Here is a 10,437-nt window from a genome sequence, read left to right as displayed (position 1 = left end):
TAACTGATCCATTTCAAAAAATAAATAATGAATAAAATTAAAAATTCTGAGTTGTTTTTCATTGTATGACTATCCCACAATCTGTTTACATTTTCTCCTGTTAGTGAACTTCTAACTTTTAGTCAGTTTTACAGAGCAGAAAGTTTTAAATATGGTAAGTCCAGTTTATCAAAAAAAAATTTTTAGGGGCGCCTGGGTGGCGCAGTCGGTTAAGCGTCCGACTTCAGCCAGGTCACGATCTCGCGGTCCGTGAGTTCGAGCCCCGCGTCAGGCTCTGGGCTGATAGCCTGGAGCCTGTTTCCGATTCTGTGTCTCCCTCTCTCTCTCTGCCCCTCCCCCGTTCATGCTCTGTCTCTCTCTGTCCCAAAAATAAATAAAAAACGTTGAAAAAAAAAAAAAATTAAAAAAAATTTTTATGGTCAGTGTTCTTGGTGTTCTATCTAAGAAATCTTTGTTAACTCTCAAGGACACAAAAATTTTCTTTCATGTTTTCTTCTAGACATTTTATGGTTTTGCTTTTACATTGAGGTCTGTGGTCCATTTCACATTAATTAATTGTGTCAAGGAAAAAAAATAATTGTGTCAAGGAATATTAATATTCATTTTTTTCATATGTTTATTCATTTATTCTGGCAACATTTGTTGAAAACACTGTCTTTTCCCCTTAATTAATACAGTTGAGTCTTTGGCATATTGGTCTGTAGGTTTCTTTTTTTGTAATGTCCTTGTCAGATTTTGGTGTCAGGGTTAAGCTGGGTTATAAAAATAAAGTGGAAACATTCTTTTCCCTTTTATTTTCCGAGTTTGTGTAACATTGATATTAAGTCTTCCTTAAAGGTTGATAGAAATTTCTAGTGAACCCAGGTGGACATGGAGTTTTATTTCAAAAAAATTTTTTTTAACGTTTATTTATTTTAACGTTTATTTATTTATTATTTTTTTTTATTTATTTATTTATTTATTTATTTATTTATTTATTTATTTATAACGTTGATAGAAATTTCTAGTGAACCCAGGTGGACATGGAGTTTTATTTTAAAAATTTTTTTTAACGTTTATTTATTTATAAAATTTTTGTTAATTTTCTCTATTTGCTGATATATACTCTGATCTTTATTATTCCTTTCTTATGACTTACTTTGGATTTAATTTGCTCCTCTTTTTCTAGATTCTTAAGGTAGGAACTTAGATAATTGATATTAAATCTTTCTATTTTCTCTAATGTGTGAATTTAAAACTACATTCCTCCTTTAAGCATTATTTGGTTTGTGTTCCACAAATTTTGCTAAGTAATTTTTAAATTTGAAGTATTTTTAATTTCTCTAGTGATTTTTCCTTGACCATTGGCTGTTTAGAAAAGATTTAATTTCCCAATAATAGGAGATTTTCTAGATATCTCACTTTTTATTTCTAATTTTAGTTTTCCCTTCAGAGAATTCACTATGTAAGTTTTCAACCTCCTGGTTTTTAGATTTACAGTTAATACTTTTCATCAAAATTGTCAAGTTTTGGGCTCTTCTCTTCAAATATTTTATCTGCCCCAATCTCTAGGACTCAGTTATATGTTAGATCATTTCATACTGTCCTAAAGATCCTGAAGGCTCTATTAATTTTTTTCAGTAATTTCTTTCTTCTCTTCTTTAAACTGGATTTAAAAAACATGCCTTTAAGTTTATTTCTCTTTCTTTTCCAGTTTTCCCTTAAGCCCTTGTAGTGAATTTTTTATTTCCATTCTAAAATTTCTTCTTGGTATCTCTCTCTCTGTCTCTCTGTCTCTTCCTCTCTCCATTTCTCCACTAAGGTGCCTTATGTGTTATTAGTCATTAAAACTATATTGTCTTTTAATTCTCTATGTGTTTATAATAGGTGCTTTAAAGTCTTTGCTAATAGGTGCTAATAGGTGCATTAGAGTCTTTTGCTAAATCCAACATCTGGGCCATTTCTGATCTAGTTTCTATTAACTTATTTTAATTTTTGGTTGTTTATTTATTTTTGACTATGGTGATTTTTTAAATGAATATTGATATTGTGATTAAAAATAGTGTAGAGTGTCTGTATTTTGTTCTCTTTCTCTGAATGGTATTGATTTTTATTTTAATAGGCAGTTATTGGCTGGTCACCTTAAGCTTTTGTAGACTTTGTTTTCTGCTTTCTTCAGATCTGTGGAAAGTCCAGGATGTTTCTCAAGCTCCTCTAGCTTGTCAGGACTTAACTTTCAAACTCCATCTCCCTTGTGGATATTATTAAAACTCGATTTCATACTTTGTCAGGGTGGATATAGAGTAGGTCTTACACTAAAGCTTGGTCCTTACTCTTATGGTATGACCTTCTACTGTCTCAGCTGAATGCCTCGGATTTATCAAAGTATTAACAGGATCTCTCCACTCTGAAAGGGCCAAGAACTATGCTCTTTCCTCTAGCAGTGCTTATTCTCTAATATCTCTGTTTTCCTCTCAACTCTATCATAACTGCTACCTGGTAAACTTTCATGGTCTTAACTCTGAACATATATAGCCATATATAGTCCTCAGGTACTTATACAGGACCTCCCACAATTACGCCTGTAGCTTCTCTGTACAGCCACCTTTTCTCTGTTGTCTTGCCTCATAGATTACAGCTACTTCAGCCAAGCTGAACTCTGATTTCTGCCTTCTCAGATCAGTGGGATCACCTCAACCAACTCAGGCTCTAGCTCTCTTCTTTGTAGTTGGGAAATTGTATCATTAGGGAGCTGGGTGATCATGGGATTCACCTCATGAGTTTCCTTTTTCTCAAGGATTACAGTCATGTGCCTGAAAAAGTTGCCTCACATGGTTTGTTCAGATTTGTAGTTATTTATTTCAGGAGGGCTGATTTAGTACCAGTTACTTCAACATAGTTGGAAGTGGAAATCCAAGTCTACCATTTTGCTATTTGCTTTCTATTTGTCCTGCCTTTTTCCCTCTCCTTTTTTTCTCCTTTCATGTTTTCTTTTAGGTTAATAAAATTTTTTAATGTTTTGTCTTAATTATTTTAATGACTTTCTGGATATAACTTACATATTATTTTTAAGAAGTTGTACTAAAGATCACTAAAGATTGCAGTAAATATTGATCTTTTACTTGCCACATTCTACTTAGAGTTAAAATAGTACTATTTCCAATAAAAATTTTTATAACACTATAATTCTACTTAGACCCCCCATCCTTTGTGATATTGTTTTATATATTTTATATCTATGAATATTATAATCCACATGATACAATATCATATGTTTTTCATTAAATAGTGAGTCATTTTTTATTGTGGTAAAAACATACAAAATTTATCATCTTAGTTATTTTTAAGTTTATAGTTTAGTAGTGTTAACTATATACAATCAGGTTTTTTTCAAGAAATTAATATAATATGCAAAATATCATCTGTTAAGATTATCTACGTATTTACCATGTCCACTTCCCTTTATTTCTCTTTGTATGTATGAAGTTTCATCTAATGTCATTTCTCTTCAGCCAAAGAACTTTCCAAACTTGTGATTTTCTCAGGGAGAGAGGGAATGTCTTTAATCTTTTGCTAACCCTATCTATTGAATTTTTTATTTCAGGTATTGCAGTGTTCATTTCTAGAGTTTTTGTTTGGTTCTTTTTCATAGTTTCTATTTTTCTGCTTAGATGTTCCATCTTATCATCCATTATGACCATCTTTTCCTCTAGACTTGATTATATTTATAATAGCAACTTTAAAGTATTTATTTGTAGGGTGCCTGGACGACTCAGTCAGTTGCGTGTCCAACTCTTAGTTTCAGCTCAAGTCATGATCCCACGGTCATGGGATTGAGCTCCATCCATATCAGGCTCCACGGTGAGTGAGCATAGAGCCTGTATGAGATTCTCTCTCTCTCTCTCTCTCTCTCTCTCTCTCTCTCTCTCCATCTACTCCTCTCCCCCACTTGCATGCATGCTTTCTCTCTAAAATAATTAAAATAAAAAAAAAATAAAGTACTTGTCTGCAAACAGTATAGAGGTTCCTCAAAAAGTTAAAAATAGAATTACCATATGATCCAGTAATTCCACTACTGGGTCTTTACCCAAAGAGTATGAGAACACTAATGTAAAAACATACATGCACCTGTATGTTTATTGTAGCATTATTTGCTATAGCCAAGATATGGAAGCTACCCAAGTGTCCATTGATAGATGAATGGATAAAGATGATGTGGTGTGTGTGTGTGTGTGTGTATACATATATATGGAATATTTACATATATATGTGTGTGTGTGTGTGTGTGTGTGTGTGTATATATATATATATATATATATATATATATATATATATATATAATGGAACATTACACAGCCATAAAAAATGAAATCTTGTCATTTGCAATAGCAAGGATAGATCTAGAGGGTATAATGGTAAGTGGTATGTCAGCCAGAGAAAGACAAATACCATATAATTTCATTCATATGTGGAATTTAAGAAACAAAACAAGAAAAAGAGAAACAAATAAAATATAGGCTCTTAAACATAGAGAACAAACAGGTGGTTGCCAGAGGGTAGGTGGGTGGGGAATGCATGAAATAGGTGAAGGGGATTAAGAGTACAATGAGTATTGTATAGAATTGTTAAATCACTATATTATACACCTGAAACAAATATAATACTGTATGTTGACTATACTGTAAATAAATAAATAAATAAATAAGTAAAGTAAGTAAGTAAAATTTTGAAAGTCTGCTAATTCCAACATCTGCATTATTTTGGAGTTTTTGTTGACTACTTTTTCTTTTAATTACAGGTCACATTTTTCTGTTTCCGTGTCTAGTAAGTTTCAATTGTGTCTGGACATTATGTTTGATACTGTAGAGAATCTGGACGTTGTTCTCTTTCTTTGAAAATGCTTTTTTAAAAAAAGTTCAGGGGCGCCTGGGTGGCACAGTCAGTTAAGCGTCCGACTCCAGCTCATGATCTCATGGTTTGTGAGTTTGAGCCCCGCGTCGGGCTCTGTACTGACAGCTCAGATCCTGGAGCCTGCTTTGGATTCTGTGTCTCCCTCTCTCTCTGCTCCTCTCCTGCTCATGCTTTGTCCCTCTCTCACCTTCAAAAATAAATAAAAACATTAAAAAAAATTCAAACAGTTCAGTTATTTTTTGGTCACCTGGAACTAATGTAGGCTTCATTTTACACTTTGATAGAGCAGGTTTGTTTTAGTTTTTCTTTTAGTCTTAGGGTGAGACATAGTCTTTACTCTTTGGCATTACTCTTTCCTGCAGTTTTATTGGAGAGTCCAGATGTTTATCAAGCTTCTCTAACTTAGCAGAATTCAAACTCAAAACACTTTCTCCCTGAACTGGGCAGAGGCTGATACCTTTGCTCAGCCTTTTCAGCTTTCCAGCTATTGCTTTTCCACAGACTTTTTGGAGTCTCACAGTTCAGTGGTCAGTTTATACTTAGGTTTTACACCTAAATTATAATTTTAGTCTCAGAATTTATTCATAGTTTTGAGAGTTCCCTCTTCTGTGGCTTTTTACTCTCTTGGATTTCCTTTCTCAATTTCAAGACTCTTTGCCAGCCCTAACCTTGTGCCCTGAGGGTTTCTGCACCATTCTGCACAGACTAGGGAGTGCCCTGAATACATTATTGGGTAAATTATTCTATATGGCTCTTTCATTTTCTGTCTCTGGACTGAATCAATGTTGCATGAGTAATAAGAACAATGTTTCATTAAAAAAAACAGTTGTGCTAATAGACACTTTGTCATGGTGGCAAGCCTACATGGCTCTTCTGTGACTGGCCTGGGAAGTGATTGGCACACTGTATCTCACTAGTAGCCAAATGAGGATCTGTTAGTACAGATCACTGAGCAACCTGTATCACCAGGTGGTGGTGGTTGTTGTTTTAACAAGATTCCCGTGAAGAGTATGTTTGTTTACCCTTTGTTTGGTTGTAGTAAATGGGGAATGATAATTTTCCTGATGAGTTTCCCAGATAAGTGGCTTTGTGAAACCTCACATAGAATTCGTATGTCTTTTTTTCTGATTTGTACAATTCATGTGAAAGGGTTTCTGGTATATTACCCAACATATTCTATTTTATTCTTTCTGATTATAGTATTTCTTTTACCATCCTACTTTTCCTTTGGGAAACTGTAAGGTCATTTACGTGGAACACTCAGTCTTCATACTTGTGTTCTTTGTCATTCTGATCCACACCTCATCTTTCTCACCTCAAGGGTGGAAATGTGGTAACAAGTTACTGCAGTGATTGGTTCAAGTGTAGGCCAAGATATAAATGAGACCATATATAAAATTTTCCTCAGGATATTGCTCTTTAGCTTAGACCATGAGCTTCTAAGGCAAGAACCATGTTTACCATTGCATCCTCTGTACCAAGCCCAGACCTGGAGAAATGTGAATGAATGTTGAATAGAATGAGTGGCCCTTGGCAGAGTCATGCAATGATTGTGACTTTGGCTTTCCAAGACTGGATTCTTCTTTTTTAACCTGGTAGCATCTCTCTACCAGGTATAAGTCAGATTTGTTTATTGAAATTATAGAAAGAGCTCAAATGTCCATTGACTGATGAGTGGGTTACAAAGATGTGGTATACACACACACAGACACACACAGGAATGTTACATGGCAATAAAAAAGAACGAAATCTTGCCATTTGCAACAACATGGATGTAACTAGAGTGTATTATGCTAAGTGAAATAAGTCAGTCAGAGAAAGACAAATTCATATGATTTCACTCCTATGTGGAATTTAAGAAACAAAACAGATGAACATAGGGGAAGTTAAGGAAAAATAAGATAAAAACAGAGAGGGAGGCAAACCATAAGAGACTCTTAAATACAGAGAACAAACAGGGTTGCTGGAGGGGATGGAGGTGGATGGGCTAAATGGGTGATGAACATTAAGGAGAGCCCTTGGTGGGAAGAGCACTAGGTGTTATATTGTTAAGTGATGAATCACTGGATCACTGGATTCTACTCCTGAAACCATACTCCACTGTATGTAACTAACTTGAATTTAAATCATCATCATCATCATCATCATCATCATCATAATGATAAAGATATAAGTCAGAAGTTGGCAAATCTATTCATGAAATGGACCCCACCAATATATAGTTGAGGGCATGACTGAGAGAGAATGAATTCTCAGAGAAAGTACATTTTGAGATTAGACCCTCATTTCCCTTAGAGCAATGTAATTTTGATCTTTGAAACAAGTGTGTGCACGTGTTTCCTTCATGTCTTTGTACCCCACTCTGCTCCCAGGACATCAAAAGACTCAGGAAGCTCTTTCACTAGAAATACCTATTTCAAGTATATCAGTTCTCTATCTTGAACTTTGGAGAAGTACCATTAGTGTTATTGAAATAACATTTGCGAATTAGGAGACGTGGAGGATGTCACAAGCTTGTCAGGGGGAGAATGATTTAGGAAGTGGGAATGATGGCACATGGTTAAGATGTGTTGTTACTTTTACAACCATTTTCCTCCATTTTCTTCCTCCATTTTCTTCCTCCATTTTCTTCCTCCATTTTCTTCCTCCATTTTCTTGTTCTTCCCTCTGCTGTTCTCAGGTCCTCAATGATCTCAGAATTATAACTCTCTTTGTAGGGGTTTTTGATGAAATACTGTTACTATACTATGGGTTAAGTAAGAATAGACTTTTTGGAAAAAAAGTTCTAAACATTATTAAGTTCTAAACATTCAACCTAAATATGGATATTTATAAAACAACCTCCTTGTAATTTGGAGTGGTTCTCTGTCAACAAATTAAGACTCAACAAATGGTTAAGTCCCTGAAGTAGCCACCATGCTAGGGGCTTTCACATATGTTATCTGGCATAATTATAAAAACCTGTGTGCATGTAGGGAGTTGTTATTCATCCCTATTTTATAGAGAGGAATTTTGCCAACAATTAGAATTAAAAATAAACATCATGACTTCTGATTTCTGGTCTGGCATGTAAGTAGCTTTAGACATCTCCACTGTAACAAGAAATAAAAAACTGAAGAAATGGAAAAATCAACTCTTTTTAGATTCGTCAGAGAAGTGAGGTCACAGGGCAAACCAAGATATACCTTGTGCTTTATTCCGTATGGATCATCTAATTTGGAACATACCCAAGTCTAACCCAAAGAAATCTGATATCCAAAAAATAGTAATAATGTGAAAGCTGCTGTCAGATGACACCTAAAACAAAACTTTTAACAAATATCAGAAAAATAAATAAATGAGCCTATTCACCATTAAAATTTCAATGATTCTAGGGGTGCCTGAGTCGCTCAGTCAGTTGGGTGTCCGACATCGCTTCAGGCAATGATCTCATGGTTCATGGGTTTGAGCACTGCATTGGGCTCTGTGCTGACAGCTCAGAGCCTGGAGCCTGCTTCAGATTCTGTGTCTCCCTCTCTCTGCTCACACCCTCTCTCTCTTTCAAAAATAAGTAAACATTAAAAAAATAAAAATAGAATCTCAATGATTCTAGGAAAATATAACTCAAAATCCATTAATGTTCTTGTCCCTGAGTAAGACTCGGAGCCCTCTCTCTTAGAAATGGTTTGCCAGCCTCCCAGTGGAATAAAAAGCTCTCATCTCCTGTTTTCCATCTTACTTTAAATCCTACTTCACAGATTTTGTTAAGGGTCAATTTGACATCCATTTCTCAAATCAGACTTCTCTAGTGCTCTCTATATATCTTCAAAACACAATTCTGGAAGAAAGGCTACTAATTCAAGTTTGAAAAATGTACTCTTTGGATGATCTCAGAAGTGTTTGACAACAACTACATTATTAGAGAAAACTGAAAGAATCATGAAGCTGAGAAAGCTTATTTTATATATTGGGTAGAAAGTTAAATAAAATAGTTCTACATATTCTAACATTGGTTGGTGTCCTGACCTTTCTAAATATTCAACCAGTAAAGACATTTGAGAAGCCTAAGACTTGCTCTCTTGCTCTCTTCAAAAATGATAGATTTCACTTGAATTTTACAATGGAGTCGCAACTACAACAAAGGAGCAGCTGTCTTACCAGGTACAGAACAGGAGAAGATGGTTTATCAAGAGCTCTGGAAATTTTTAAGGCTTCAAAGTTTGTGGAGAAATTGAAATTTCATTTGTTTTTATTTTTATTTTTTATTTATTTTTTATTTTTTTTTCTGTTTTTTAACTTTATTATTTTTTTTTAATATATGAAATTTACTGTCAAATTGGTTTCCATACAACACCCAGTGCTCATCCCAAAAGGTGCCCTCCTCAATACCCATCACCCACCCTGCCCTCCCTCCCACCCCCCATCAACCCTCAGTTTGTTCTCTGTTTTTAACAGTCTCTTATGCTTTGGCTCTCTCCCACTCTAACCTCTTTTTTTTTTTTTTTTTTCCTTCTCCTCCCCCATGGGTTTCTGTACGTTTCTCAGGATCCACATAAGAATGAAAACATATGGTATCTGTCTTTCTCTGTATGGCTTATTTCACTTAGCATCACACTTTCCAGTTCCATCCACGTTGCTACAAAAGGCCATATTTCATTTTTTCTCATTGCCACGTAGTATTCCATTGTGTATATAAACCACAATTTCTTTATCCATTCATCAGTTGATGGACATTTAGGCTCTTTCCATAATTTGGCTATTGTTGAGAGTGCTGCTATAAACATTGGGGTACAAGTGCCTCTATGCATCAGTACTCCTGTATCCCTTGGATAAATTCCTAGCAGTGCTATTGCTGGGTCATAGGGTAGGTCTATTTTTAATTTTCTGAGGAACCTCCACACTGCTTTCCAGAGCGGCTGCACCAATTTGCATTCCCACCAACAGTGCAAGAGGGTTCCTGTTTCTCCACATCCTCTCCAGCATCTATAGTCTCCTGATTTGTTCATTTTGGCCACTCTGACTGGCGTGAGGTGATATCTGAGTGTGGTTTTGATTTGTATTTCCCTGATAAGGAGCGACTTTGAACATCTTTTCATGTGCCTGTTGGCCATCCGGATGTCTTCTTTAGAGAAGTGTCTATTCATGTTTTCTGCCCATTACTTCACTGGGTTATTTGTTTTTCGGGTGTGGAGTTTGATGAGCTCTTTATAGATTTTGGATACTAGCCCTTTGTCCGATATGTCATTTGCAAATATCTTTTCCCATTCCATTGGTTGCCTTTTAGTTTTGTTGGTTGTTTCCTTTGCTGTGCAAAAGCTTTTTATCTTCATAAGGTCCCAGTAATTCATTTTTGCTTTTAATTCCCTTGCCTTTGGGGATGTGCCGAGTAAGAGATTGCTACGGCTGAGGTCAGAGAGGTCTTTTCCTGCTTTCTCCTCTAAGGTTTTGATGGTTTCCTGTCTCACATTCAGGTCCTTTATCCATTTTGAGTTTATTTTTGTGAATGGTGTGAGAAAGTGGTCTAGTTTCAACCTTCTGCATGTTGCTGTCCAGTTCTCCCAGCACCAT

At 35.3% G+C, this 10,437-nt stretch overlaps 1 protein-coding gene across 2 annotated transcripts in view; it reads left to right on the top strand.

Annotated features, from left to right (window-relative positions):
* HPSE2 (heparanase 2 (inactive)) overlaps positions 1 to 10,437 on the top strand; it is a 676,598-nt gene that overhangs the window by 113,925 nt on the left and 552,236 nt on the right. The gene's annotated exons all lie outside the window — the stretch shown is intronic.

The sequence above is a fragment of the Panthera leo genome, chromosome D2 (assembly GCF_018350215.1).
Source record: "Panthera leo isolate Ple1 chromosome D2, P.leo_Ple1_pat1.1, whole genome shotgun sequence".
Taxonomy (NCBI): Eukaryota; Metazoa; Chordata; class Mammalia; order Carnivora; family Felidae; genus Panthera; species Panthera leo.
This window is presented reverse-complemented; position numbering and strand designations above follow the sequence as displayed.